Genomic DNA, 27,791 nt, shown 5'->3' on the forward strand with positions numbered 1-27,791 from the left:
AACGCTACAGTACACAATGCCCGCAGGACAAGGGACTTCTTGCAGGAGAATAACATCACTCTTTTGGCCCATCCAGGTGTTCCCCTGATCTAAATGCAATTGAGAACCTTCGAGGATGGATGGCAAGGGAAGTTTACAAAAATGGACAACAGTTCCAGACAGTTCCAGACAGTAGATGGCATGCCGAAACAAATTTTGGAAGTGATAAACAATAACGGCGGAGCTACTCATTACTGAGTTCATGTTTGGAAGTTGTAATTCTGTTTTTGGGGGGGGGGGGGGGGGGGTTAGTTTTTTTTAGAGGTGTGGTCCTAAACTTTTGATCAGCTGAAAAACAGCCTGTTTCAGTTTATTCGTTGTTTTCATTAAATTGAATGCTCAAAAAATGTTTTGTCTCACTCTCATTTCTTCTTGTTGCATGTTGAAGCTCTACTTGGAACCTTGTTAAGATCCAGCCATGCTAAATATGATTTTTTGCCATTTTTCAAGTGGTCTTAAACTTTTGATCAGGACTGTATTAGACCGCTATTCAAAAGATTTAGGGAACACATTAACTCCATAAGAACAGGAAAAGGGTGCCCCCGGCTCATTAACCATGTGTGTGATAGGCATGAAGGTTGATCCAGGTTGCCTCAGCTTTGCTGGCATTGAATTGATCTTGAACATGCCGCACGGAGGTGATAAGCACCGGCTATTATTACAAAGAGAGGCAAGATGGATCATCCGTGCAGCAGCCATAGGAACCCTAGGTTTAAATGAAAGAAACGACCTGAGTGTATTTGTATAACCAAATGGTTGCCATGTATCCAAGGTGTATTGCAGTGTTGTTTTTAATTTAGCGTCTTAGGGTGCCTAGATCACCAGGGATAGTGACGCTTAAAAGGGAGCGCAAGTCGGTGCAATGATGTCAGTGGCCCGAGGAAGCCGACAAGCGTGAAACGGCCGTCGCCACTCAGCGGTTTGTGTAAAGGTGGAATCCGCCCCAGCCCTGTTTTTAATGAGGACGTTTGTAAAAATGAAAGAAGTTTGATACAGCAGAAGTTTGATACTCATTTTGGAAATTAGCGAAATACTACACAGAAATGACCTTTCAGATGATGAAAAAATGAAGAGATACACTAACGTGTTACAGAGATACTTGACGCTCAACAAACAGTCAGATAAAGAAATGTCAACCTTAACTTTGATTACGCAGCCACAACCAGATCAACAATGATCGACAAATGACTCTTCTAGCGGAGACAATGTTAAAGAGATACTTGACAATGTTAATATAAGGTATAGGAAAAATGCAGAACTTTTGTTTAACAAACTGCGACGATCAGGTAACAACTGGAACGCTAGGGGTGAATTCATTTACAAAGATCAAGTTATACCAGGATCCAACATCATCGACCTGATTCGTGTCGTGACGCAGAGTCACGGGTTGCTTAAGGCTAAAACGCCACGCGGGTGGGACTTCATCATGGAAACCATCGCCGAAATGAACATGCCATCAACCGTGATTGCCGACGAACCTTTTGAAATTTTTCGTACACCTTTTAGGCAGAAGCTGATCGTAACAACAATCCCTATGTTAACTCAAGGCTCTTTATTACCTAAAAAGAGAACACTGCCTTTGTTACAGACGTCTTGGTTACCATTGTAACTTTTACTTTGAATGTATTTGTACGTAGCGCCCGATAATGTTTTTATTTATTTTGCTTTGTTACAGACGGCTTGGTTATCATTGTAAATTTTACTTTGACGGTATATAAAATGTATTTGCGTGTAATATCTCAATGTTTTTACATAAAATTACTTTTTAACCCCTTAAAGGGACACTGACAGGCCAAAACAGAATATATAGTTAGATATATCACATTACAGGTCTTATACAGTCTTTTAAAAGCATATAAGTATCCCCCCTGTCCACCTTATAAAGAGCGAAATATAAAGTTTTATAACCTGCTTCTCTGGTCAGCAATCTGCCCAAGGGGCGGCGTTTCATGTGAAAATGCGCCCAGCCAGCCTTCCCAACTGCCGTTCTTAAGCCCCGCCCAGCTCATCATTATTCACTTCGCTGGGCGGCGGCTAGAACTCTCCCCAGTCCCGATCCTGCGCCTGCGCAATTCAATCCTCCGGGGATCGGGACTGGGGAGAGTTCTAGCCGCCGCCCAGCGAAGTGAATAATGATGAGCTGGGCGGGGCTTAAGAACGGCAGTTGGGAAGGCTGGCTGGGCGCATTTTCACATGAAACGCCGCCCCTTGGGCAGATTGCTGACTGGAGAAGCAGGTTATAAAACTTTATATTTCGCTCTTTATAAGGTGGACAGGGGGGATACTTATATGCTTTTAAAAGACTGTATAAGACCTGTAATGTGATATATCTAACTATATATGCTGTTTTGGCCTGTCAGTGTCCCTTTAAGGACTTATGACCTATCGGTACGGCATGTTTCCCGAGTCCTCAAGGACCCAACTTTAAAACTAGATTGCGGCGCAGCGGGGGATAATAGGAACAGGATGTCCGCTGAAATCATTCAGCGGGCATCCTGTCACAACGCCGGGGGGGTCCCCCCTGTATCTGCAATCGCAGCAAACCGCAGGTCAATTCAGACCTGTGGTTTGCTGCGTTTACGGTCCATTCGGGTCTCCGGTGACCCGATGAACCGGAAAAGGACGGTGCGCGGTGGTGTGATTACACACCACCAATCACAGTCCGAGCATTTGGGGGCGGCGATGCTGTCCTCGGTGCTGATTGGTGCGGGGAGAGAGGCGGGAGATTCAAACTCCCGGCGCTCCTCTCTCCCCTCCTCTTCGTGCTGCTGCTACTGCACTGTGAGTACCGTTCTGCACCAGCTTCTGTGCCCCCCACCCCGTCGGCACCCATCACCCCCTGCACCCATCACCCTCCAGGTAGGTTAGGGTCAGTGAGGGAGAGGCACGATTAGGCAGGGATAGAAGGGAGAGTTAGTTAGGGGGAAAAAAAACTAAAAAAATACTTTAACTGATTCAGTGTTTCTGGTGGTTGGGGTCCACAGCACTTAGCTGTGAGACCCTAGACCCACCCAGGAGTACTGCCACTTGCCCCCCACACTTTTTTTTGCGTGCGCTGACTGTGGCTTGCACTCTTAGCGTCCGGCCACTGTTAGCGCATCGCCCGCCCCACCGCTGATCAGCGTTGTACCACTGATCAGCAAGTTTGAACTTTTTTTTTTTCCTAACACTTGCCCATTTTTTTTTTTTTACTTTAGCTTTTTAGTACGTGATCACCCGTGCCCCCAAACACACGCACATACAATAAAGTTTTACACGCACGCACATACACATGCACACACACATACCCATGGCCCGCTGGATGTTCTCGGTGGAGGAGGCATATGCCCATATGCACTCTGACTGCGAGAGCCCCAGTGAGGATGAGGCTGACCCCACGTTCCTCTTGTCATCCGCATCCTCCTCATCATCATCTGATGACGATGAGCCCCCAAGGTGGCGGAGACGCCACCAGGCGGAACCAGGGGCCCCACATGCTAGGGACCCTGTGGCCCACACCAGTACGAGCAGCCCTGGGGCTCGTACTGGTTTCCCGACCCACCAAATAAGCCCACCGGAGCCCTCTACCGGTGAACTTAGCTGGTGTCCCCCAGTGGATTTTGAGCCCGAGATTCCGGATTTTGTTGGCAATCCAGGAATCCAGATTCCCACAGTGGGCTTCACTGAAATGGACTTTTTTAGTTTTTTTTTCAGTGACCCATTTGTGAATCTGATGGTGGAGCAGACGAACCTGTACGCCCAACAGTTTGTTGCTCAGCACCCGGGCTCCTTTTTGGCTAGACCCGGTGGCTGGACGCCGGTCAGTGCAGCCGAGATGAGGACGTTTTGGGGCCTCGTGCTGCACATGGGTCTAGTGCAAAAACCGAGTGTCAGACAATACTGGAGTGGGGACGTCCTCTACCAGACCCCACTCTACAGTATGGCCATGACATGCCCCCGGTCTGAGGCCATCCGGAAATGCCTGCATTATGCAAATAATGCAGCATGTCCCCCCCAAGGTGATACTGCCTATGACCATCTGTATAAGATACGGCCGGTCATCGATTACTTCGGGGCCAAATTTGCACATGCCTATGTACCTGGAAGGGAGGTCGCGGATGATGAGTCTCTTGTTGCTTTCAAGGGGAAACTCAGTTTCCACCAATACATTCCCACTAAGCGGGCGAGGTATGGCGTGAAAATGTACAAAATTTGTGAGAGTACCTCAGGGTACACTTACAAATTTTGTGTGTACAAGGGGTGAGATTCCCGTATTGAACCCCCAGAATGTCCCCCTACTCTGGGTGTTAGCGGCAAACTCGTGTGGGACCTTATGCACCCACTGCTAGATAAGGGTTACCACTTGTACGTGTGCGAGGTACCGTGGCAACGGTCCTCAAGCCCAATTGTATCGTCGACTACAATCGGTATATGGGAGGAGTTGATCTCTCTGATCAGGTCCTCAAGCCATATAATGCCAATGCGCAAAACCCGGGCATGGTACAAAAAAGTTGCGGTCTACTTGGTACAGGTTGCCTTGTACAACGCTTTTGTACTATCCCGAAGCGCTGGCAGCACAGGGACATTCCTCCAATTCTATGAGGCAGTCCTCAAGGACCTGATTTTTTCAGACCGGGAAAGAGCAGGCCGGAGTACCTCGGGAATTGGAGGCGCCCGGATCGTCCCTGGCCAACATTTTCCAGGTGTGGTCCCCCATAATGGAATGAAGGGACGAACCCAAAAAAGATGCAGAGTGTGTCACAAGAGGAGAATACGGAAGGACACCACCACTCAATGTGACACTTGCCCCGATCATCCGGGCCTCTGCATTATCGATTTCTTCAGGGAGTATCACACTTCCATGGAGTACTACATTTTTATAATCCCCAACAGTCCCCTAGAGAACATAAAAAACTATGGCTCTCAGACTTTGGAGACACGGAAATTTTTTTTTTTTCTAAAAATATTATTTTTAGTGCAGGCATCCTCAAACTGCGGCCCTCCAGATGTTGTAAAACTACAACTCCCAGCATGCCCAGACAACCTACAGCTATCAGCAGGGCATGGTGGGAATTGTAGTTTTACAATATCTGGAGGGCCGCAGTTTGAGGATGCCTGCTTAGTGTCTCCAAAGTCTGAGAGCCATACATATTAGGCGTCCGTAAAAATCTTTTCTATAAAAATACCCCATAAAATAGCCCCTCGATAAACGCAGTCAAAAAAATCTAATAAAAACTATGTAATAAAAAAAGAAACTGTAGCTCCCAGGCTATGGAGATACTAAAATAATTTTTTTTTTTGTTCCTAAAATGATAATATAGTGTAAAATCTAAATAAATTTTTAAATGTAGACATATTAGGTATCGCCGCATCCGTAAGAATCTGCCTTATAAAAATAACATTTGACCAAACCCTCGAATGAACAGCGTTAAAAATATAAAATAAAAACGGTGCCAAAACACCCATTTTTTGGCAAAATTTCCATTTGAATCCTTTTTTTCCGGTAATAAAGCAAGGGTTAACAGCCAAACAAAACTTAATATTTATTGCCCTGATTCTGTAGTTTGCAGAAACACCCCATATGTGGTCGTAAATGGCTATATAGCCACACGGAAGGCAGATTTTGATGGACTGGTTTATTTACAGCATGTCCCATTAGAAGCCCCCCGATGTAGCCTAGACTAGAAACTCCAAAAAAGTGACCCCATCTAAGAAACTACACCCTTCAAGGTATTCAAAAGTTACTTTACAAACTTTGTTAACCCTTTAGGTGTTCCACAAAACTTAATGGCGAAATCGAGCTTATACAAGTTCATGCCCGGTGAAAAGATTATATAGGGCCTTCTGGGCTTCTTGCGCGATCACTCAAACTAAAATGTAGACGTGGGGCACATCGTTTTGTGCTACAACGAATCTGGCTTGCCTGTTTTAGAACATTTTGCGGATGATGATTTAGTTTTAACAAAAGAGAACGATTCTTTATCTATAAAGAGAAAAATTCATCCTGATATTAATGCCGGATTTTATACAATGTTTGTTTATAGCAATGTCATTCAGCATCAACTTGTTGGCGATAGTTACGTACAGCTTTTAAGAACTGTGGAGCTAAGCGGCAAAAATGGCGAAATAGTCACGCAAAAGTATAACAGGCCGGACCATATACCTCTCTGCAAACAACACTTTGATACCATTACAATATCGATACTCACGGATCAAGCTAAACCCGTTAACTTCAAATACGGCAAAACTAATGTGCGATTACACTTTAGACCTCGCGCTGTGACAACACTTTAAAATGTTGTCCAAGAGAGTGAACGGTGATCCGGATGCATATACACATTATTACTGTCACGGCGGGCGTGCACTCAGTCTAGCAGATAACGCACCAACCAGGCTCTGGGCGAGAGACAGGGGAAGGGTCACCTCCTAACTAATCCCTGACCTCTTTCCCTGCACTGCTCAGCCCACCTACAGACCTTTAAGGTAGGTATGAGGTGTCCCTGTGCCTGGGCTGACAAAACCCTGAATTCCCTGAGATGGTGAAGTAGGGAAATAGGAGCAGCCTGCTCGCACAGAACCTGGATGGGATAGATGACACAAAACAACCAAACTTGAAATAACACTTATCGTCCTGAGCTGGAACAGACAGCCAACCTTCCTTCCTAGCTTCCAAGACCACAATGATTAGTATAAACCGCCCAGGGCACTGGGCTGGTGTACTATTTAAACTAATGACCCCACCCAGTGCACTTGATGAGAGGCGGATCCAGCACGGCTCCAAACCAAACACTAAACTCGTGCTGCTATCCTGGCCGACCTCCGCACATCGTCAGAGTGGGGCATGACAATTACATAGTGCAAGCCGGTCATGGTTTGGACGGTTTTCATGGAGCAGAATTCATGCCCGGGTCTGGTCTCGCCGGGTTATTTTGTGGGTTGTTCCGGCGAGTTGTTCCCCTATTCAAGAAAGGTGTGGAACTGGTATAGCCGCACGTAAAAACAGCCGCCATGAATATCGCTAAAGATGTTGTTGCTACGGCGTCGACCGCCGTTATGGCTCGAATAAATAGACCTACACAAGGGCAGGAAGGCTCCGGCGTTGTGCAAATTTAGAGAGAAACACTGAAAAGAAAACACGGTCGCAACGGCCTCGCCCTACCCCCTTTTATGAATAAAGTAGAACATCCTAAGAGACGGCGCCGCCAGAAAACAAGAAGCTCTTCACCGAGCGACATCTTATAATTAGAAGCTATTGCTTTTGTACATGACGCATCCGCCGAGTACGCCAAATCAGAGTTGGATATCTTTCAAATACCGCCCACGCAAACTATTATTAAAAAATAGTTTTATGTAGTGGTACAACCGATAGCGGCCATCGCCGACAACATGCCTTTGGAGTTCTTCATCTCGGGTAGCGCTAAACATTATTACGACCTAAATAACACTCTGTTACAGGTCGTTTGCAGAATCATTAGCCCGGATAGCACACCCATACCCGACAGATCCCGCGTCACCCTTATTAACTACCCTATTGCTAGTCTTTTTAATCAATTGGACATAATGCTCGGCGACACGTTGATTTCAAGAAGCGACAACCTTTTAGATAGATAGAAAGATAGATCCTTAATATAATTTTTGCTTTATATCGTCTGTCGCAAGTGGATAGATAGAATATATAATAGAATAGATAGATAGAAAAATTGATAGAATAGATAGAGAGATAGATAAGATATAATAGATAGATAGATAGATAGATAGATAGATTGGTCTGGTAAATTTTCCAGTATACTTAGTGCAGGGAGAGATGTTAGCAGGCGCTACGGACAGGGGTAGGAAAGACTTGAAAACTTTTATTTTGCTCAATAGAAGTTCAGGGAAAGAGCATTAGAAGTGTAGGGAAAGGATAGGGAGGAATTATTCCACAGTATTGAAGCAGAACAGGGTTCAATAGGGGAGTTTGCAGCCTGGGTAATAGGAACAATCCTATTACACCTTGCTGCACTGACTGCGGATCCAAATTGACATTATACTGCTGCTCATTTCAGGTTTGCAATACTTCTGTAATTCCAGCAAACCGTTCTTGTTATTGGGGTCTTAATAGCCCTTGTGCGGTGCAGTTATACAGTATATACACTCACCTAAAGAATTATTAGGAACACCTGTTCTATTTCTCATTAATGCAATTATCTAGTCAACCAATCACATGGCAGTTGCTTCAATGCATTTAGGGGTGTGGTCCTGGTCAAGACAATCTACTGAACTCCAAACTGAATGTCAGAATGGCAAAGAAAGGTGATTTAAGCAATTTTGAGCGTGGCATGGTTGTTGGTGCCAGATGGGCTGGTCTGAGTATTTCACAATCTGCTCAGTAACTGGGATTTTCACGCACAACCATTTCTAGGGTTTACAAAGAATGGTGTGAAAAGGGAAAAACATCCAGTATGTGGCAGTCCTGTGGGCGAAAATGCCTTGTGGATGCTAGAGGTCAGAGGAGAATGGGCCGACTGATTCAAGCTGATAGAAGAGCAACGTAGACTGAAATAACCACTCGTTACAACCGAGGTATGCAGCAAAGCATTTGTGAAGCCACAACACGTACAACCTTGAGGCGGATGGGCTACAACAGCAGAAGACCCCACCGAGTACCACTCATCTCCACTACAAATTGGAAAAAGAGGCTACAATTTGCACGAGCTCACCAAAATTGGACTGTTGAAGACTGGAAAAATGTTGCCTGGTCTGATGAGTCTCGATTTCAGTTGAGACATTCAAATGGTAGAGTCTGAATTTGGCGTAAACAGAATGAGAACATGTATCCATCATCTGATGGCTACTTCCAGCAAGATAATGCACCATGTCACAAAGCTCAAATAATTTCAAATTGGTTTCTTGAACATGACAATGAGTTCACTGTACTAAAATGGCCCCCACAGTCACCAGATCTCAACCCAATATAGCATCTTTGGGAAGTGGTGGAACGGGAGCTTCGTGCCCTGGATGTGCATCCCTCAAATCTCCATCAACTGCAAGATGCTATCCTATCAATATGGGCCAACATTTCTAAAGAATGCTATCAGCACCTTGTTAAATCAATGCCACGTAGAATGAAGGCAGTTCTGAAGGCAAAAGGGGGTCCAACACCGTATTACTATGGTGTTCCTAATAATTCTTTAGGTGAGTGTATGTTCTAAAGCCTTTTTCTATCGTGTATTAGTGAGGAAAAAAAGGGCTTATTAGCCATTGTGTTTTGAAGTGAGAAAATTACACCCCTTTTTGGAGTGTATTAGTGGCAAAAAAAAAGTATCATTTGCCGTTCACGGGCGCCGTTATATGTTCTTTTCGGCATGTATTAGTGGGGAAAAAGAAAAAGGGCGTTTTAGCCGTTGTGTGGTGAAGTGGGAAAATTACAGCACTTTTTGGCGTGTATTAGTGGCCAAAAAAAGTATTATTTGCCATTCACGGCCGCAGTTATATGTTCTAAAGCCCTTTTTGGCATGTATTAGTGGGGAAAAAGGAAAAGGGCTTATTAGCTGTTGTGTGTTGAAGTGAGAAAATTACAGCCGTTTTTAGAGTGTATTAGTGTCAAAAAAAAATATATTACGGCCCCAGTTATATGTTCTAAAGCCTCTTTTCGGTGTGTATTAGTGGGAAAAAAGAAAAAGGGCTTATTAGCCGTTTGTGTGGTGAAGTAAGAAAATGGCATGCATTAGTGGCCAAAAAAACGTTATTTGCCGTTCACGACCTCAGTTATATGTTCTAAAGTCTTTTTTTGGTGTGCATTAGTGGGGAATAAGAAAAAGGGCTTATTAGCCGTTGTGTGGTGAAGTGAAAAAATTACAGCCCTTTTTGGCGTGTATTAGTGGCAAAAAAAAAGTATTATTTGCTGTTTATGGCCGCAGTTATTTGTAGAGATGAGCGAATCGAAGCTGCCGAAGTGGAATTCGATCCGAATTTCAGGAAAAATTTGATTCGCACCTAAGCCGAATTTCCTCGCGCTTCGTGGCTGCTGTACGTGTGAGGACATGGAGAAAGGAACTCTAGGAAGGCGGGATCACCCATAATGCCATGCATGCAGCGAATCAGCAGCCAGCCAGCCCTGTGATGTCACAGCCCTATAAATAGCGGCAGCCATCTTAGATTCTGCCATTTACCAGCGTACTTACTGCAGGGAGAGACATCTGCAGGCGCTAGGGACAGTGATAGCAAAGACTTGATTGTGGTGAAAAAACTATTTATAAGTGCAGGGAAAGGATAGGGAGGAATCGTTCCACAGCATTTGTGTAGAACAGGGTTCAGTAGGGGAGGTTACAGACTGGGCAATAGCAACAATCCTATTACACCTTGGTGCACTGACTGGGGATCCAAACTGCCATTATATAGCTCTGTAATTCCAGCAAACCATTCTTGTTATTGGGGTGCAAGTGCTGTTTGATACAGCCATTAACAGGGTTTATTACAAGGAAATATTTCTAGAGTATGTCTTATTTGCCCTTGTGCGGTGCAGTTATATGTTGTGAAGCTCTTTTTGCAGTGTATTAGGGGCAAAAGAAAAATATATTTGCCCTTGTGCGGTGCAGTGATATATTCTAAAGCCTTGTTAGCCATGTATTAGTGGCGAAATAAAAATATATTCGCCGTTCTGCGTTGCACTTATCTGTTGAAAAGCCTTTTGTGTTGTGTAAAAGTAGAAAAAAATTGGGCCTAATCGCCGTTCAGCGGTGCAGTGATATATTCTAAAGCCCTATTTGCCGTGTATTAGTGGCGAACTAAAAATATATTTGCCGTTCTAGGTTGCACTTATCTGTTGAAAAGCCTTTTGTGTTGTGTGAAAGTAGAAAAAAATTAGGGTCTAATTGCCGTTCAGTGGTGCAGTGATATATTCTAAAGCTTTGTTTGCAGTGTATTATTAGCGAAATAAAAATATATTCGCAGTTCAGTGTTGCACTTATCTGTTGAAAAGCCTTTTGTGTTGTTATAAAAGTAGAAAATAATTAGGGCCTAATTGCCGTTCAGTGGTGCAGGGATATATTCTAAAGCCCTGTTTGCTGTGTATTAGGCCTCCTGCACACGACTGTATTTTTTTGCGGTCCGCAAAAACGGGTCCCGTTTTTCCGTGATCCATGACCGTTTTTTCGTCCGTGGGTCTTCCTTGATTTTTGGAGGATCGTTTTGGTGTCCGCCTGGCCGTGAGGAGCAAAACGGATCCGTCCTGAATTACAATGCAAGTCAATGGGGACGGATCCGTTTGACGTTGACACAATATGGTGCAATTTCAAACGGATCCGTCCCCCATTGACTTTCAATGTAAAGTCAGGAGTTAATATACCATAGGATCGGAGTTTTCTCCAATCCGATGGTATATTTTAACTTGAAGCGTCCCCATCACCATGGGAACGCCTCTATGTTAGAATATACCGTCGGATTTGAGTTACATTGTGAAACTCAAATCCGACAGTATATTCTAACACAGAGGCGTTCCCATGGTGATGGGGACGCTTCAGGTTAGAATATACTAAAATAACTGTGTACATGACTGGCCCCTGCTGCCTGGCAGGTGCTGCCAGGCAGCAGCCTCCCCCCCCCCTGTAGTTAACACATTGGTGGCCAGTGCGGCCGCCCCCCCCCCCCCCCCCCTCCCCTGTAGTTAACTCATTGGTGGCCAGTGGGCCCCCCTCCCTCTCCTGTAGTTAACTCGTTGGTGGCCAGTGGCCCCCCCCTCCCTCCCCTGCAGTTAACTCGTTGGTGGCCAGTGGGCCCCCCTCCCTCCCCTGTAGTTAACTCGTTGGTGGCCAGTGGGCCCCCCCTCCCCTGTAGTTAACTCGTTGGTGGCCAGTGGGCCCTCTCCCCTCCCTCCCCCTCCTAATTAAAATCTCCCCCCTATCATTGGTGGCAGCGGAGAGTACCGATCGGAGTCCCAGTTTAATCGCTGGGGCTCCGATTGGTAACCATGGCAACCAGGACGCTACTGCTGTCCCGGTTGCCATGGTTACTTAGCAATTTGTAGAACCATTATACTTACCTGCGAGCTGCGATCTCTGCGTCCGGCCGGGAGCTCCTCCTACTGGTAAGTGACAGGTCTGTGCGGCGCATTGCTTAATGACCTGTCACTTACCAGTAGGAGATCGCAGCTTGCAGGTAAGTATAATGGTTCTACAAATTGCTAAGTAACCATGGCAACCGGGACAGCAGTAGCGTCCTGGTTGCCATGGTTACCGATCGGAGCCCCAGCGATTAAACTGGGACTCCGATTGGTACTCTCCGCTGCCACCAATGATAGGGGGGGGAGATTTTAATTAGGAGGGGGAGGGAGGGGAGAGGGCCCACTGGCCACCAACGAGTTAACTACAGGGGAGGGAGGGGGGCCGGCCGCACTGGCCACCAACGAGTTAACTACAGGGGAGGGAGGGGGGCCCACTGGCCACCAACGAGTTAACTACAGGGGAGGGAGGGGGGCCCACTGGCCACCAACGAGTTAACTACAGGGGAGGGGGGGGGGCGGCCGCACTGGCCACCAATGTGTTAACTACAGGGGGGGGCCCACTGGCCACCAATGTGTTAACTACGGGGGGGGGCTGCCCCCTGCTCCCTGGCAGAACCTGCCAGGCAGCAGGGGGCAGTCATGTACACAGTTCTTTTAGTATATTCTAACCTGAAGCATCCCCATCACCATGGGGACGCCTCTGTGTTAGAATATACTGTCGGTTCTCAGTTTTCACAAAGTGAAAACTCAGCTATGAAAATGCTTTTATGCAGACGGATCTTCGGATCCGTCTGTATAAAAAGTAACCTACGGCCACGGATCACGGACACGGATGCCAATCTTGTGTGCATCCGTGTTCTTTCACGGACCCATTGACTTGAATGGGTCCGTGAACCGTTGGCCGTGAAAAAAATAGGACAGGTCATATTTTTTTCACGGTCAGGAAACACGGATCACTGATGCGGCTGCAAAACGGTGCATTTTCCGATTTTTCCACGGACCCATTGAAAGTCAATGGGTCCGCGAAAAAAAGCTGAAAACGGCACAACGGCCACGGGTGCACACAACGGCCACGGGTGCACAACGGCCACGGGTGCAGGAGGCCTTAGTGGCAAAATTAAAATTTATTCGCCTTTTAGTGTTGCAGTTATCTGTTGAAAAGCCTTTTGTGTTGTGTAAAAGTAGAAAAAAATTCGGGCCTAATTGCCATTCAGCGGTGCTGTGATATATTCTACAGCCCTGTTTGCCGTGTATTAATGGCAAAGTAAAAATATATTCGCCGTTCTACGTTGCAGTTATCTGTTGAAAAGCCTTTTGTGTTGTGTAAAAGTAGAAAAAAATTATGGCCTTATTGCTGTTCAGCAGTGCAGTGATATACTCTAAAGCCCTGTTTGCCGTGTATTAGTGGCAAAATAAAAAATATTTGATCTAACATTTGGTTATTTGATCTAACAGTATGTCAGACAGAGAAGTGCCAGGCCCTGCACATGGGATTGGCAGAGACCTAAATGTTTCTGGTGCAGTCATCTAGCGGTCGTGTCTTGACCAGCAACCCAGCGGTTCTTGAATGGTTGACTCGGTCATCCACTTCGTCATAAGTGACATCAGACACCCCCAGCCAAGCGTTGGTTGGTTCCTCTGACACGACGCTTAGTTGGCATGGCCCGGGAGCAGGCCCTGTGCCCCCACCTGTCCTGAACTTTCCTCTGTAATTTTCAGTTCGCTCGAGAAGTATTATATGCCGTAGGCTCGGCTCCACTTTTCAGCGAGGAAGAGCTACTAGAGGGCAGTCATGAATAAGAACGTTGTCGTTTGAAACGCGTAGACTGACAAGGGCATCACTGGTTATTAATCATTCTGTACCTCTGTACCTGATACATCGCATGACCAAATAAAGGAACCTACTACTTCATCAAATTTGAGTGCCGGATTTCCTTCCTTTCAACCCAGTCAGTAGCTACTGCCCAGCCAAGATCTGGAGAAGACTTCCGCCACTTCCTCCGCTAGGCAGGCAAGTAGTGATGAGGAGAGTGAAGTGAGAGCTGGTGTTGTGAGCGGTCAGGCTCCTGACCCAGATACGGTTGAGGAGGACATCAGTGATGTGCAGACAGTACTCGATGATGATGATGTAGCTGATCGCACTCGGGAGCCGGGTGACGAAGGGGCTTCATCATCATCGGGAGAAGAGGGTGGCAGCTTGCTCATGAGCCAACAAGTTGCTAGCGTGGGTGGGAGACAGCAGGGTGGCAGCAGTGGGAGGTCGGTAGCCAAACATGCCCAGGGTGGACCAGCCGCTTCGCGGGAGCCTACCTCCCTGGAAAGTAGCGGTGGAGGGGTTCAAGGAGGCAGCAGCAGTAGCAGCCAGTCAGTGCGTAGTGTTGGGGGTAAAATCACCTTCTCGTCAGTGTGGCAGTTTTTTTGTTAAGCTGCCGGAGGAGTTGAACGTGGCCAAATGAAGAATCTGTGGGCAGAAGGTGAAGCGTGGCCAGGGTGCCAATGTTGGCACCACGGCCCTGCTTCAACACATGCAGCGTCACCATAAAGTGGCCTGGGAGAAGCGTGGCTCCGATGTGGTGGTCCAGCCTGCCGCAGCAACTGCTGCATCATCGAGTGGCACGCACCCGATTTCAGGCAGTCAAGACTCCACCACCTCAGCCGAAGGGAACTCTCTTTCCTTCCCATCATCTGCAGGTCCTGATGCTCCTGCTCCTCCTCCTACTCCTCATCACTCATTCCGTCAGCATTCGATCACCGAAGCGATTGACAAGAGACAACAGTATGGGTGCACTCATCCAATGGCGCAGAAGCTGAATGTGCTCCTGTCCAAGTTGCTGGTCATGCAGTCCCTCCCTTTCCAAGTGGTGGACTCTGCACCTTTCAGAAAACTGATGGCTTGTGCCGAGCTGAAGTGGAGAGTCCCAAGTCCAGGCCCGTCGCTAACAGACAGGCAAAACAAGCAATTGCTTGGGGCCCCGAGCTGGCCCGGGGCCAAGCAGAGCCGGTGCTTGTTTTGCTTCCTTTAAGGCTGAGTAACTCAGAAGATCCGATGGTATATTCTAACCCCCAGGCGTTCCCATGGTGACGGGGACGCTTGCCTGGGGTTTAGAATATACCATCGGATCTGAGTTTTACGAGCTCAGTGAGATTGTAAAAACTCAAATCCAATGGTATATTCTAACCCCCAGGCGTTCCCATGGTGACAGGGATGCTTGCCTGGGGGTTAGAATATACAGGGCCACGCCGCTCACAGCAGTATATTTATAAACTAATCAGTAACTACTTTAACTTTAATCATTGCTCATTGCTGAGCTCTTTACTTGGATTATTTGGATATCTTACTTTGTCTTAGCTCCGGTAATAGCAGGCAGTGCGGGGGGCGGCGCTCACTCACTGACGTCACGCGCCTGCTCCTCCCACTAGGCGGCGCGTGACGTCAGTGAGTGAGGGCCGCCCCCCACACTGCCTGCTATTACCGGAGCTAAGACAAAGTAAGATATCCAAATAATCCAAGTAAAGAGCTCAGCAATGAGCAATGATTAAAGTTAATGTAGTTACTGATTAGTTTATAAATATACTGCTGTGAGCGTCGGGGAGGGGGATCTGTGGATGGCACTGTAGGGGGATCTGTGGATGGCAGTGCCATCCACAGATCCCCCTACTGTGCCATCCACAGATCCCCCTCCCCTAAACAGTGCCATCCACAGATCTCCCCCCTAAACAGTGCCATCCACAGATCCCCCCTAAACAGTGCCATCCACAGATCCCCCCTAAACAGTGCCATCCACAGATCCCCCCTCCCCTAAACAGTGCCATCCACAGATCTCCCCCCTAAACAGTGCCATCCACAGATCCCCCCTAAACAGTGCAATCCACAGATCCCCCTCCCCTAAACAGTGCCATCATGGCACTGTTTAGGGGAGGGGGGATCTGTGGATGGCACTGTTTAGGGGGGATCTGTGGATGGCACTGTTTAGGGGGGAGATCTTTGGATGGCACTGTTTAGGGGGGAGATCTGTGGATGGCACTGTTTGGGGGGGATCTGTGGATGGCACTGTTTAGGGGAGATCTGTGGATGGCACTGTTTAGGGGAGGAGGGATCTGTGGATGGCACTGTTTAGGGGGGAGATCTGTGGATGGCACTGTTTAGGGGAGGGGGGATCTGTGGATGGCACTGTTTAGGGGGGATCTGTGGATGGCACTGTTTAGGGGGGGATCTGTGGATGGCACTGTTTAGGGGGGATCCGTGGATGGCACTGTTTAGGGGGGATCTGTGAATGGCACTGTTTAGAGGGGGATCTGTGGATGGCACTGTTTAGGGGGGAGATCTGTGGATGGCACTGTTTAGGGGAGGGGGATCTGTGGATGGCACTGTTCAAATTTCATGCACATTAAATGCAACAGCAGTATTTGCACTGTAAACCTCCTTTTTTATTTATATAAGGTGTGGGTGAACTTAAACTGTATGGCTATACTGTGGTTCCTGTAGGCTTTGCGTGCGTAAGGTGGGGAGGGCGTGGAGGGGTGGGGGCTCCATGTCTAGTTTGCTTGGGGCCCCCAAATTCCTTCAAATGGCCCTGCCCAAGTCATCATTTCTTTGGCAAAAAGGCAGTACCAGCCCTGCACACACATGTAGAACAGAAGGTGGTCCAGTCCTTGAGCGTGTCGGTGTCTGCCAAAGTGCACAGCAGAGCCGATGTGTGCAGCTTTCACTACGGTCAGGGAAAATACATGTCCTTTACGGCCCACTGGGTAAATGTGGATCCTGCACAGCCACACCAGCAACTTGGCCAGGTCACGACGCTTCCGCCTCCACGTTGCCACGCAGCAACAATGTCCGCCTCCAAATCCTCCACCATGTCCTCAGCCTCCACTGCAGGGACAATTCACAGTGCCCCTCCAGCATACCACATGTGCAGGGCAAGGTGGTGTCACGCTGTTCTGCACCTCGTTTGCCTGGGCGAATGGAGTTACACAGGTGAGAAACTGCTCCGTGTCCTTCAGCAAGAAATCGAATCTTGGCTTTCTCCACGACAACTGAAAATCGGAACCATGGTGACCGACAACGGGTAGAACATTGTGTCTGCGCTGCGTCAAGGAGGGCTGAGCCATGCGCCCTGCATGGCACACGTGTTCAATCTGGTTGTCAAGCGGTTCCTGAAGTCTTCCACCCATCTGCAAGGCATCCTAAAAATGGCCAGTAAACTTTGCAGGCACTTTGCAGGCACTCGTACACCGCAAAGCACATCCTCCTTGAGCTGCAGAGGCAGAACTACATCCCCCAAAATAGGCTGATATGAGATGTTTCGACCCGTTGAAATTTCACCCTGCATATGTTGGACCGACTTTACGAACAGAGAAAGGCCATAAACGATTTCCTGGGGATCCAAGCGGACAGGAGTGCTCCCCTGTGTAACTTCGATGTCAGCCAGTGGCAGCTCATGCGTGACACCTTCCGTTTGCTCAGGTCCTTTGAGGAGGCCACGTTATTTGTCAGTCGCCAGGACTACGGGATGAACAATGTCATTCCACTGCTTCATGTCCTGGAACAGATGCTGGTAAATCTGGATGGTCAGGGGACTGGAGAAGTGGCACCTACAGGGAGTGCAGAATTATTAGGCAAGTTGTATTTTTGAGGATTAATTTTATTATTGAACAACAACCATGTTCTCAATGAACCCAAAAAACTCATTAATATCAAAGCTGAATATCTTTGGAAGTAGTTTTTAGTTTGTTTTTAGTTTTAGCTATTTTAGGGGGATATCTGTGTGTGCAGGTGACTATTACTGTGCATAATTATTAGGCAACTTAACAAAAAACAAATATATACCCATTTCAATTATTTATTTTTACCAGTGAAACCAAGATAACATCTCAACATTCACAAATATACATTTCTGACATTCAAAAACAAAACAAAAACAAATCAGTGACCAATATAGCCACCTTTCTTTGCAAGGACACTCAAAAGCCTGCCATCCATGGATTCTGTCAGTGTTTTGATCTGTTCACCATCAACATTGCGTGCAGCAGCAACCACAGCCTCCCAGACACTGTTCAGAGAGGTGTACTGTTTTCCCTCCTTGTAAATCTCACATTTGATGATGGACCACAGGTTCTCAATGGGGTTCAGATCAGGTGAACAAGGAGGCCATGTCATTAGATTTTCTTCTTTTATACCCTTTCTTGCCAGCCACGCTGTGGAGTACTTGGACGCGTGTGATGGAGCATTGTCCTGCATGAAAATCATGTTTTTCTTGAAGGATGCAGACTTCTTCCTGTACCACTGCTTGAAGAAGGTGTCTTCCAGAAACTGGCAGTAGGACTGGGAGTTGAGCTTGACTCCATCCTCAACCCGAAAAGGCCCCACAAGCTCATCTTTGATGATACCAGCCCAAACCAGTACTCCACCTCCACCTTGCTGGCGTCTGAGTCGGACTGGAGCTCTCTGCCCTTTACCAATCCAGCCACGGGCCCATCCATCTGGCCCATCAAGACTCACTCTCCTTTTATCAGTCCATAAAACCTTAGAAAAATCAGTCTTGAGATATTTCTTAGCCCAGTCTTGAGGTTTCAGCTTGTGTGTCTTGTTCAGTGGTGGTCGTCTTTCAGCCTTTCTTACCTTGGCCATGTCTCTGATTATTGCACACCTTGTGCTTTTGGGCACTCCAGTGATGTTGCAGCTCTGAAATATGGCCAAACTGGTGGCAAGTGGCATCTTGGCAGCTGCACGCTTGACTTTTCTCAGTTCATGGGCAGTTATTTTGCGCCTTGGTTTTTCCACACGCTTCTTGCGACCCTGTTGACTATTTTGAATGAAACGCTTGATTGTTCGATGATCACGCTTCAGAAGCTTTGCAATTTTAAGAGTGCTGCATCCCTCTGCAAGATATCTCACTATTTTTTACTTTTCTGAGCCTGTCAAGTCCTTCTTTTGACCCATTTTGCCAAAGGAAAGGACGTTGCCTAATAATTATGCACACCTAATATAGGGTGTTGATGTCATTAGACCACACCCCTTCTCATTACAGAGATGCACATCACCTAATATGCTTAATTGGTAGTAGGCTTTCGAGCCTATACAACTTGGAGTAAGACAACATGCATAAAGAGGATGATGTGGTCAAAATACTAATTTGCCTAATAATTCTGCACGCAGTGTAGATCTCAAGGCCACATGACCCTCGTGGGGTCTGAACTGGAGAAGGAGGAGGGCATTGGAGCACAAGCAATATGTAGCGAAATGGGTGGTTTTTCTACACAGGTGACAGGAGAGGAGGAGCAGGAAGAGAAGCTACAGGGCGACGAGGAATTTGAGGCACAGGACGCAGACACACAGTGGCAGTATGCAGTGGAGATGGTGGCAGGGAGTCCCTCCGAGTCACTTGTGCAAATGACCCACTGCATGCTCACTTGCTTGGGTAGTGACAGCCGAATTGTCAACATTCGGCAGAGGGATGACTTCTGGCTCTCCACCTTATTGGACCCTTGCTACCGGTCCAAAATGGGGGCCTTTTTAACACCCACTATGAGGGAGGACAAACTGAACTACTATAGAGAGATCCTATGTAGTGAGTTGGCCGCTGCCTATCTGCGCCATGGTCCATCCTCTCGCAGGTCTGACTGTGGGGGCCCTCTGCGCTCACGTTCCACTGCCATGACTGCTGGGGAGGGGTGGGGTGGCAGGAGCAATATCAGCTCCATCAGCAGCAGCCTGAGTCTAGAGTCACTGATGAGCAGCTTTCTTCACCGGCCTAATGAAGAAACTACTCACCAGTAGTGATGAGCGGCAGGGGCAATATTCGAATTCGCGATATTTAGTGAATATTTGGGCGAATATTCGCCATATATTCGAGAATTCGCGAATTCATGATCTCTAGGCATTATTTTTTTGATTCGCATAAAATTCGCCTAAAGAATTCGCATAAAAATTTGCATGAACTGGTATTTTTAAAAAAATAAAATATTCGCGATTACGAATATATTTTGCGATATTCAAAATATTTGCGAATTCTCGAAGTGCCGATATTCGCGATTAAAATTCGCAATTTGAATATTCATGATCGACACTACTCACCAGCAGCATCTAGACCTGGAGCAGAACTGGCATAATTGGAGTGCACCCTGCCAGCCGTCACTGGACTACTGGGCAGCCAAACTGGATTTGTGGCCGCAACTGGCCAAGTTTGCCCTGGAAAAACTGTCCTGCCCGGCCATTTGTGCGGCATCAGAGCAGATGTTTAGTGCGGCGGGGGCCATAGTTACCCCAAGAAAAACTCGCCTGTCCATCCAAAATGTGGAGAGACTGACCTTTGTCAAGATCAATCAGGCGTGGATCAACCAGGATTTCCACCCACCAATTTCTGATGCATCAGACTAGATCATCCATGGTGCCACACCAACACTTTGACAAAAGAGACTGGATTCTTCTGGCTACTTGCCTCAGCTACTATTCTGATGCTGCCACCCATCTGATGCCACACATTTGATGCCAAGTGCTCCTTCTTTCACCCACCATCTTCAGCGGGAACTGGTATTGCCACCCACCTCCACTCTGTGGCCTCCTGATGGTGCTGCCACCTCCACACTATGTCACCTTGCCACTCTGTGGTCTATTCATGCTGCTGCCACCTACACACTATGTCACCTTGCCACTCTGTGGCCTCCTGATTCTGCTGACACCTCCAAACTATGTCACCTTGCCACTCTGTGGTTTCCTCATGCTGCTGCCACCTCCACACTATGTCACCTTGCCACTCTGTGGTCTCCTCATGCTGCTGCCACCTCCACACTTTGTTACCTTGCCACTCTGTGGTCTCCTCATGCTGCTGACACCTCCACACTATGTCACACTGCCACTCTGTGGTCTTCTGATGCCGCCGCCACCTCCGCAGTTTGTCATTGTGCCTCTCTGTTGCCTCCTGATGCTGCTGCCACCTACACACTAGGTCATTGTGCCACTCTGTGGCCTCCTGATGCTGCTACCACCTCCACACTATGTCACCTTGCCACTCTGTGGTCTTCTGATGCTGCTGCCACCTCCACACTCTGTCATTGTGCCACTCTGTGGTCTCCTCATGCTGCTGCCACCTACACACTATTTCACCTTGCCACTCTGTGTCATCCTGATGCTGCTGCCAGCTGCACACTATGTCACCTTGCCACTCTGTGGTCTCCTGAGGCTTCTGCCACCTCCACACTATGTCACCTTGCCACTCTGTGGCCCCCTTATGCTGCTGCCACCTCCACACTATGTCACCTTGCCCCTCTGTGGTCTCCTTATGCTTCTGCCACCTCCACACTATGTCACCTTGCCACTCTGTGGTCCCCTCATGCTGCTACCACCTCCACACTATGTCATCTTGCCACTCTGTGGTCTCCTCATGCTGCTGCCAACTCCACACTATGTCACCTTGCCACTCTGTGGTCTATTCATGCTGCTGCCACCTACACACTATGTCACCTTGCCACTCTGTGGCCTCCTCATGCTGCTGCCACCTCCACACTTTGTTACCTTGCCACTCTGTGGTCTCCTCATGCTGCTGACACCTCCACACTATGTCACACTGCCACTCTGTGGTCTTCTGATGCCGCCGCCACCTCCGCAGTTTGTCATTGTGCCTCTCTGTGGCCTCCTGATGCTGCTGCCACCTACACACTAGGTCATTGTGCCACTCTGTGGCCTCCTGATGCTGCTACCACCTCCACACTATGTCACCTTGCCACTCTGTGGTCTTCTGATGCTGCTGCCACCTCCACACTCTGTCATTGTGCCACTCTGTGGTCTCCTCATGCTGCTGCCACCTACACACTATTTCACCTTGCCACTCTGTGTCATCCTGATGCTGCTGCCAGCTGCACACTATGTCACCTTGCCACTCTGTGGTCTCCTGAGGCTTCTGCCACCTCCACACTATGTCACCTTGCCACTCTGTGGCCCCCTTATGCTGCTGCCACCTCCACACTATGTCACCTTGCCCCTCTGTGGTCTCCTTATGCTTCTGCCACCTCCACACTATGTCACCTTGCCACTCTGTGGTCCCCTCATGCTGCTACCACCTCCACACTATGTCATCTTGCCACTCTGTGGTCTCCTCATGCTGCTGCCAACTCCACACTATGTCACCTTGCCACTCTGTGGTCTATTCATGCTGCTGCCACCTACACACTATGTCACCTTGCCACTCTGTGGCCTCCTGATTCTGCTGCCACCTCCAAACTATGTCACCTTGTCACTCTGTGGTTTCCTCATGCTGCTGCCACCTCCACACTATGTCACCTTGCCACTCTGTGGTCTCTTCATGCTGCTGCCACCTCCACACTTTGTCACCTTGCCACTCTGTGGTCTCCTCATGCTGCTGACACCTCCACACTATGTCACCTTGCCACTCTGTGGTCTCCTCATGCTGCTGCCAACTCCACACTATGTCACCTTGCCATTCTGTGGCCTCCTGATGCTGCTGCCACCACCACACTATGTCACCTTGCCACTCTGTGGTCTTCTGATGCCGCCGCCACCTCCGCAGTTTGTCATTTTGCCACTCTGTGGCCTCCTGATGCTGCTGCCACCTACACACTAGGTCATTGTGCCCCTCTGTGGCCTCCTGATGCTGCTACCACCTCAACACTATGTCACCTTGCCACTCTGTGGTCTTCTGATGTTGCTGCCACCTCCACACTCTGTCATTGTGCCACTCTGTGGTCTCCTCATGCTGCTGCCACCTCCACACTATTTCACCTTGCCACTCTGTGGCCTCCTGATGCTGCTGCCAGCTGTACACTATGTCACCTTACCACTCTGTGGCCTCCTGAGGCTGCTGCCACCTCCACATTCTGTTACCTTGCCACTCTGTGGTCCCCTCATGCTGCTGCCACCTTTACACTATGTCACCTTGCCACTCTGTGGTCTCCTAATGTTGCTGCCACCTCCTCATTATGTCACCTTGACAATTTGTGGTCTCCTCATGCTGCTGCCACCTCCACATTATGTCACCTTGCCACTCTGTGTTCCCCTCATACTGCTGCCACCTCCACAGTATGACATCTTGCTACTCTGTGGTCTCCTCATGCTGCTGCCACCTCCACACTATGTCACCTTGCCACTCTGTGGTCTTCTCATGCTGCTGCCACCTCTGCACTGTCACCTTGCCACTCTGTGGTCTCCTCATGCTGCTGCCACCTCCATACTATGTCACCTTGCCACTCTGTGGCCTCCTGATGCTGCTGCCACCTCCACACTCTGTCATTGTGCCACTCTGTGGCCTCCTGATGCTTCTGCCATCTCTACACTTTGTCACCTTGCCACTCTGTGGTCTTCTAATGCTGCTGCCACCTCCACACTCTGTCATTGTGCCACTCTGTGGCCTCTTGATGCTGCCCAAACCTCCACACTCTGTCATTGTGCCTCTGTGGCTTCTGATGCTGCCACCACCTCCACACTCTGTCATTGTGCCACTCTGTGGCCTCCTGATGCTGCCGCCACCACCAGACTCTGTCATTGGGCCACTCTGTGGTCTCCTCATGCTGCTTCCACCTCACCACTATGTCGAGGCCACTCTGTGGACTTCTCATGCTGTTCCCACCCTCCCCACTTTATGACTATTTAGCCTTTTTGGCTTGGCTGACATCATAATTTATTTGACCCTTCTTCTGATCTGTCAGAAGGAAGGTAAAATGAGACGCACCACAGATCCTGTCTGTGTAGGAGCTGTAAGGCCTGTATGGTCCCAATTGGCTTATGAATTGGTAGCCAAAAGCAGGAGTGGGTACAAAATATTTCATTCACATGTCATTTCTGTTTTGGATCCACTACTTTTTTTTGGCATTAGCAATACTGATGGATTACTGATAGAGTTGAGCGAACACCTGGATGTTCGGGTTCGAGAAGTTCGGCTGAACTTCCCGGAAATGTTCGGGTTCGGGATCCGAACCCGAACCGAACTTCGTCCCGAACCCGAACCCCATTGAAGTCAATGGGGACCCGAACTTTTGGGCACTAAAAAGGCTGTAAAACAGCCCAGGGAAGAGCTAGAGGGCTGCAAAAGGCAGCAACATGTAGGTAAATCCCCTGCAAACAAATGTGGATAGGGAAATGAATTAAAATAAAAAATAAAAAAATAAAAATGACCCAATATCAATTGGACAGAGGTCCCATAGCAGAGAATCTGGCTTCACGTCAGCAGAGAATCAGTCTCTTCATGCCATAGCAAAGAATCTGGCTTCATGTCAGCAGAGAATCAGTCTCTTCATGCCATAGCAGAGAATCTGGCTTCATGTCACCCACCACTGGAAGAGGCCACTGTCACATATTTAGGCCCCGGCACCCAGACAGAGGAGAGCGGTCCCGTAACAGAGAATCTGGCCTTATGTCAGCGCAGAATCTGTCTTCATGTCATAGCAGAGAATCAGGCTTCACGTCACCCACCACTGGAACAGGCCACTGTCACACATTTAGGCCCAGGCACCCAGGCAGAGGAGAGAGGTCCCGTAACAGAGAATCTGGCCTTATGTCAGCACAGAATCTGTCTTCATGTCATAGCAGAGAATCAGGCATCACGTCACCCACCACTGGAACAGGCCACTGTCACACATTTAGGCCCAGGCACCCAGACAGAGGAGAGAGGTCCCGTAACAGAGAATCTGGCCTTATGTCAGCGCAGAATCTGTCTTCATGTCATAGCAGAGAATCAGGATTCACGTCACCCACCACTGGAATAGGCCACTGTCACACATTTAGGCCCAGGCACCCAGGCAGAGGAGAGAGGTCCCGTAACAGAGAATCTGGCCTTATGTCAGCACAGAATCTGTCTTCATGTCATAGCAGAGAATCAGGCTTCACGTCACCCACCACTGGAACAGGCCACTGTCACACATTTAGGCCCAGGCACCCAGGCAGAGGAGAGAGGTCCCGTAACAGAGAATCTGGCCTTATGTCAGCGCAGAATCTGTCTTCATGTCATAGCAGAGAATCAGGCTTCACGTCACCCACCACTGGAACAGGCCACTGTCACACATTTAGGCCCAGGCACCCAGGCAGAGAAGAGAGGTCGCGTAACAGAGAATCTGGCTTCATGTCGGCACAGAATAAGTCTTCATGTCATAGCAGAGAATCAGGCTTCACGTCACCCATCACTGGAACAGGCCACCGTCACATATTTAGGCCCAGGCACCCAGGCAGAGGAGAGAGGTCGCGTAACAGAGAATCTGGCTTCATGTCAGCACAGAATAAGTCTTCATGTCATAGCAGAGAATCAGGCTTCACGTCACCCATCACTGGAACAGGCCACTGTCACACATTTAGGCCCAGGCACCCAGGCAGAGGAGAGAGGTCCCGTAACAGAGAATCTGGCCTTATGTCAGCGTAGAATTTGTCTTCATGTCATAGCAGAGAATCAGGCTTCATGTCACCCACCACTGGAACAGGCCACTGTCACACATTTAGGCCCAGGCACCCAGGCAGAGGAGAGAGGTCCCGTAACAGAGAATCTGGCCTTATGTCAGCACAGAATCTGTCTTCATGTCATAGCAGAGAATCAGGCTTCACGTCACCCACCACTGGAACAGGCTACTGTCACATATTTAGGCCCAGGCACCCAGGCAGAGGAGAGAGGTCCCGTAACAGAGAATCTGGCCTTATGTCAGCGCAGAATCTGTCTTCATGTCATAGCAGAGAATCAGGCTTCACGTCACCCACCACTGGAACAGGCCACTGTCACACATTTAGGCCCAGGCACCCAGGCAGAGGAGAGAGGTCCCGTAACAGAGAATCTGGCCTTATGTCAGCACAGAATCTGTCTTCATGTCATAGCAGAGAATCAGGCTTCACGTCACCCACCACTGGAACAGGCCAATGTCACACATTTAGGCCCAGGCACCCAGGCAGAGGAGAGAGGTCCCGTAACAGAGAATCTGGCCTTATGTCAGCGCAGAATCTGTCTTCATGTCATAGCAGAGAATCAGGCTTCACGTCACCCACCACTGGAACAGGCCACTGTCACACATTTAGGCCCAGGCACCCAGGCAGAGGAGAGAGGTCCCGTAACAGAGAATCTGGCCTTATGTCAGCGCAGAATCTGTCTTCATGTCATAGCAGAGAATCAGGCTTCACGTCACCCACCACTGGAACAGGCCACTGTCACACATTTAGGCCCAGGCACCCAGGCAGAGGAGACAGGTACCGTAACAGAGAATCTGCCCTTATGTCAGCGCAGAATCTGTCTTCATGTCATAGCAGAGAATCAGGCTTCACGTCACCCACCACTGGAACAGGCCTCTGTCACATATTTAGGCCCAGGCACCCAGGCAGAGGAGAGAGGTCGCATAACAGAGAATCTGGCTTCATGTCAGCACAGAATAAGTCTTCATGTCATAGCAGAGAATCAGGCTTCACGTCACCCACCACTGGAACAGGCCACTGTCACACATTTAGGCCCCGGCACCCAGACAGAGGAGAGGTTCATTCAACTTTGGGTTTCCCCGCAATATAATGGTAAAATGAAATTAAAAATAGTATTGAATGAGGAAGTGCCCTGGAGTAGAATAATATATTGTTAAGGGGAGGTAGTTAATATCTAATCTGCACAAGGGATGGACAGGTCCTGTGGGATCCATGCCTGGTTCATTTTTATATACGTCAGCTTGTCCACATTGGCTGTAGACAGGCGGCTGCGTTTGTCTGTAATGACGCCCCCTGCCGTGCTGAATACACGTTCAGACAAAACGCTGGCCGCCGGGCAGGCCAGCACCTCCAAGGCATAAAAGGCTAGCTCTGGCCACGTGGACAATTTGGAGACGCAGAAGTTGAATGGGGCCGAACCATCAGTCAGTACGTGGAGGGGTGTGCACAGGTACTGTTCCACCATGTTAGTGAAATGTTGCCTCCTGCTAACACGTTCCGTATCAGGTGGTGGTGCAGTTAGCTGTGGCGTGTTGACAAAACTTTTCCACATCTCTGCCATGCTAACCCTGCCCTCAGAGGAGCTGGGCGTGACACAGCTGCGTTGGCGACCTCTTGCTCCTCCTCTGCCTTCGCCTTTGGCTTCCACTGGTTCCCCTGTGACATTTGGGAAAGGTCTCAGTAGCGCGTCTACCAACGTGCGCTTGTACTCGCGCATCTTCCTATCACGCTCCAGTGTAGGAAGTAAGGTGGGCATATTGTCTTTGTACCGGGGATCCAGCAGGGTGGCAACCCAGTAGTCCGCACACGTTAAAATGTGGGCAACTCTGCTGTCGTTGCGCAGGCACTGCAGCATGTAGTCGCTCATGTGTGCCAGGCTGCCCAGAGGTAAGGACAAGCTGTCCTCTGTGGGAGGCGTATCGTCATCGTCCTGAGTTTCCCCCCAGCCACGCACCAGTGATGGGCCCGAGCTGCTTTGGGTGCCACCCCGCTGTGAACATGCTTCATCCTCATCCTCCTCCACCTCCTCCTCATCCTCGTCCTCCAGTAGTGGGCCCTGTCTGGCCACATTTGTACCTGGCCTCTGGTGTTGCAAAAAACCTCCCTCTGAGTCACTTCGAAGAGACTGGCCTGAAAGTGCTAAAAATGACCCCTCTTCCTCCTCTTCCTCCTGGGCCACCTCCTCTTCCATCATCGCCCTAAGTGTTTTCTCAAGGAGACATAGAAGTGGTATTGTAACGTTGATAACGGTGTCATCGCCACTGGCCATGTTGGTGGAGTACTCGAAACAACGCAACAGGGCACACAGGTCTCGCATGGAGGCCCAGTCATTGGTGGTGAAGTGTGTCTGATCCGCAGTGCGACTGACCCGTGCGTGCTGCAGCTGAAACTCCACTATGG

Source organism: Bufo bufo, chromosome 1 (assembly GCF_905171765.1).
Source record: "Bufo bufo chromosome 1, aBufBuf1.1, whole genome shotgun sequence".
Lineage (NCBI taxonomy): Eukaryota > Metazoa > Chordata > Amphibia > Anura > Bufonidae > Bufo > Bufo bufo.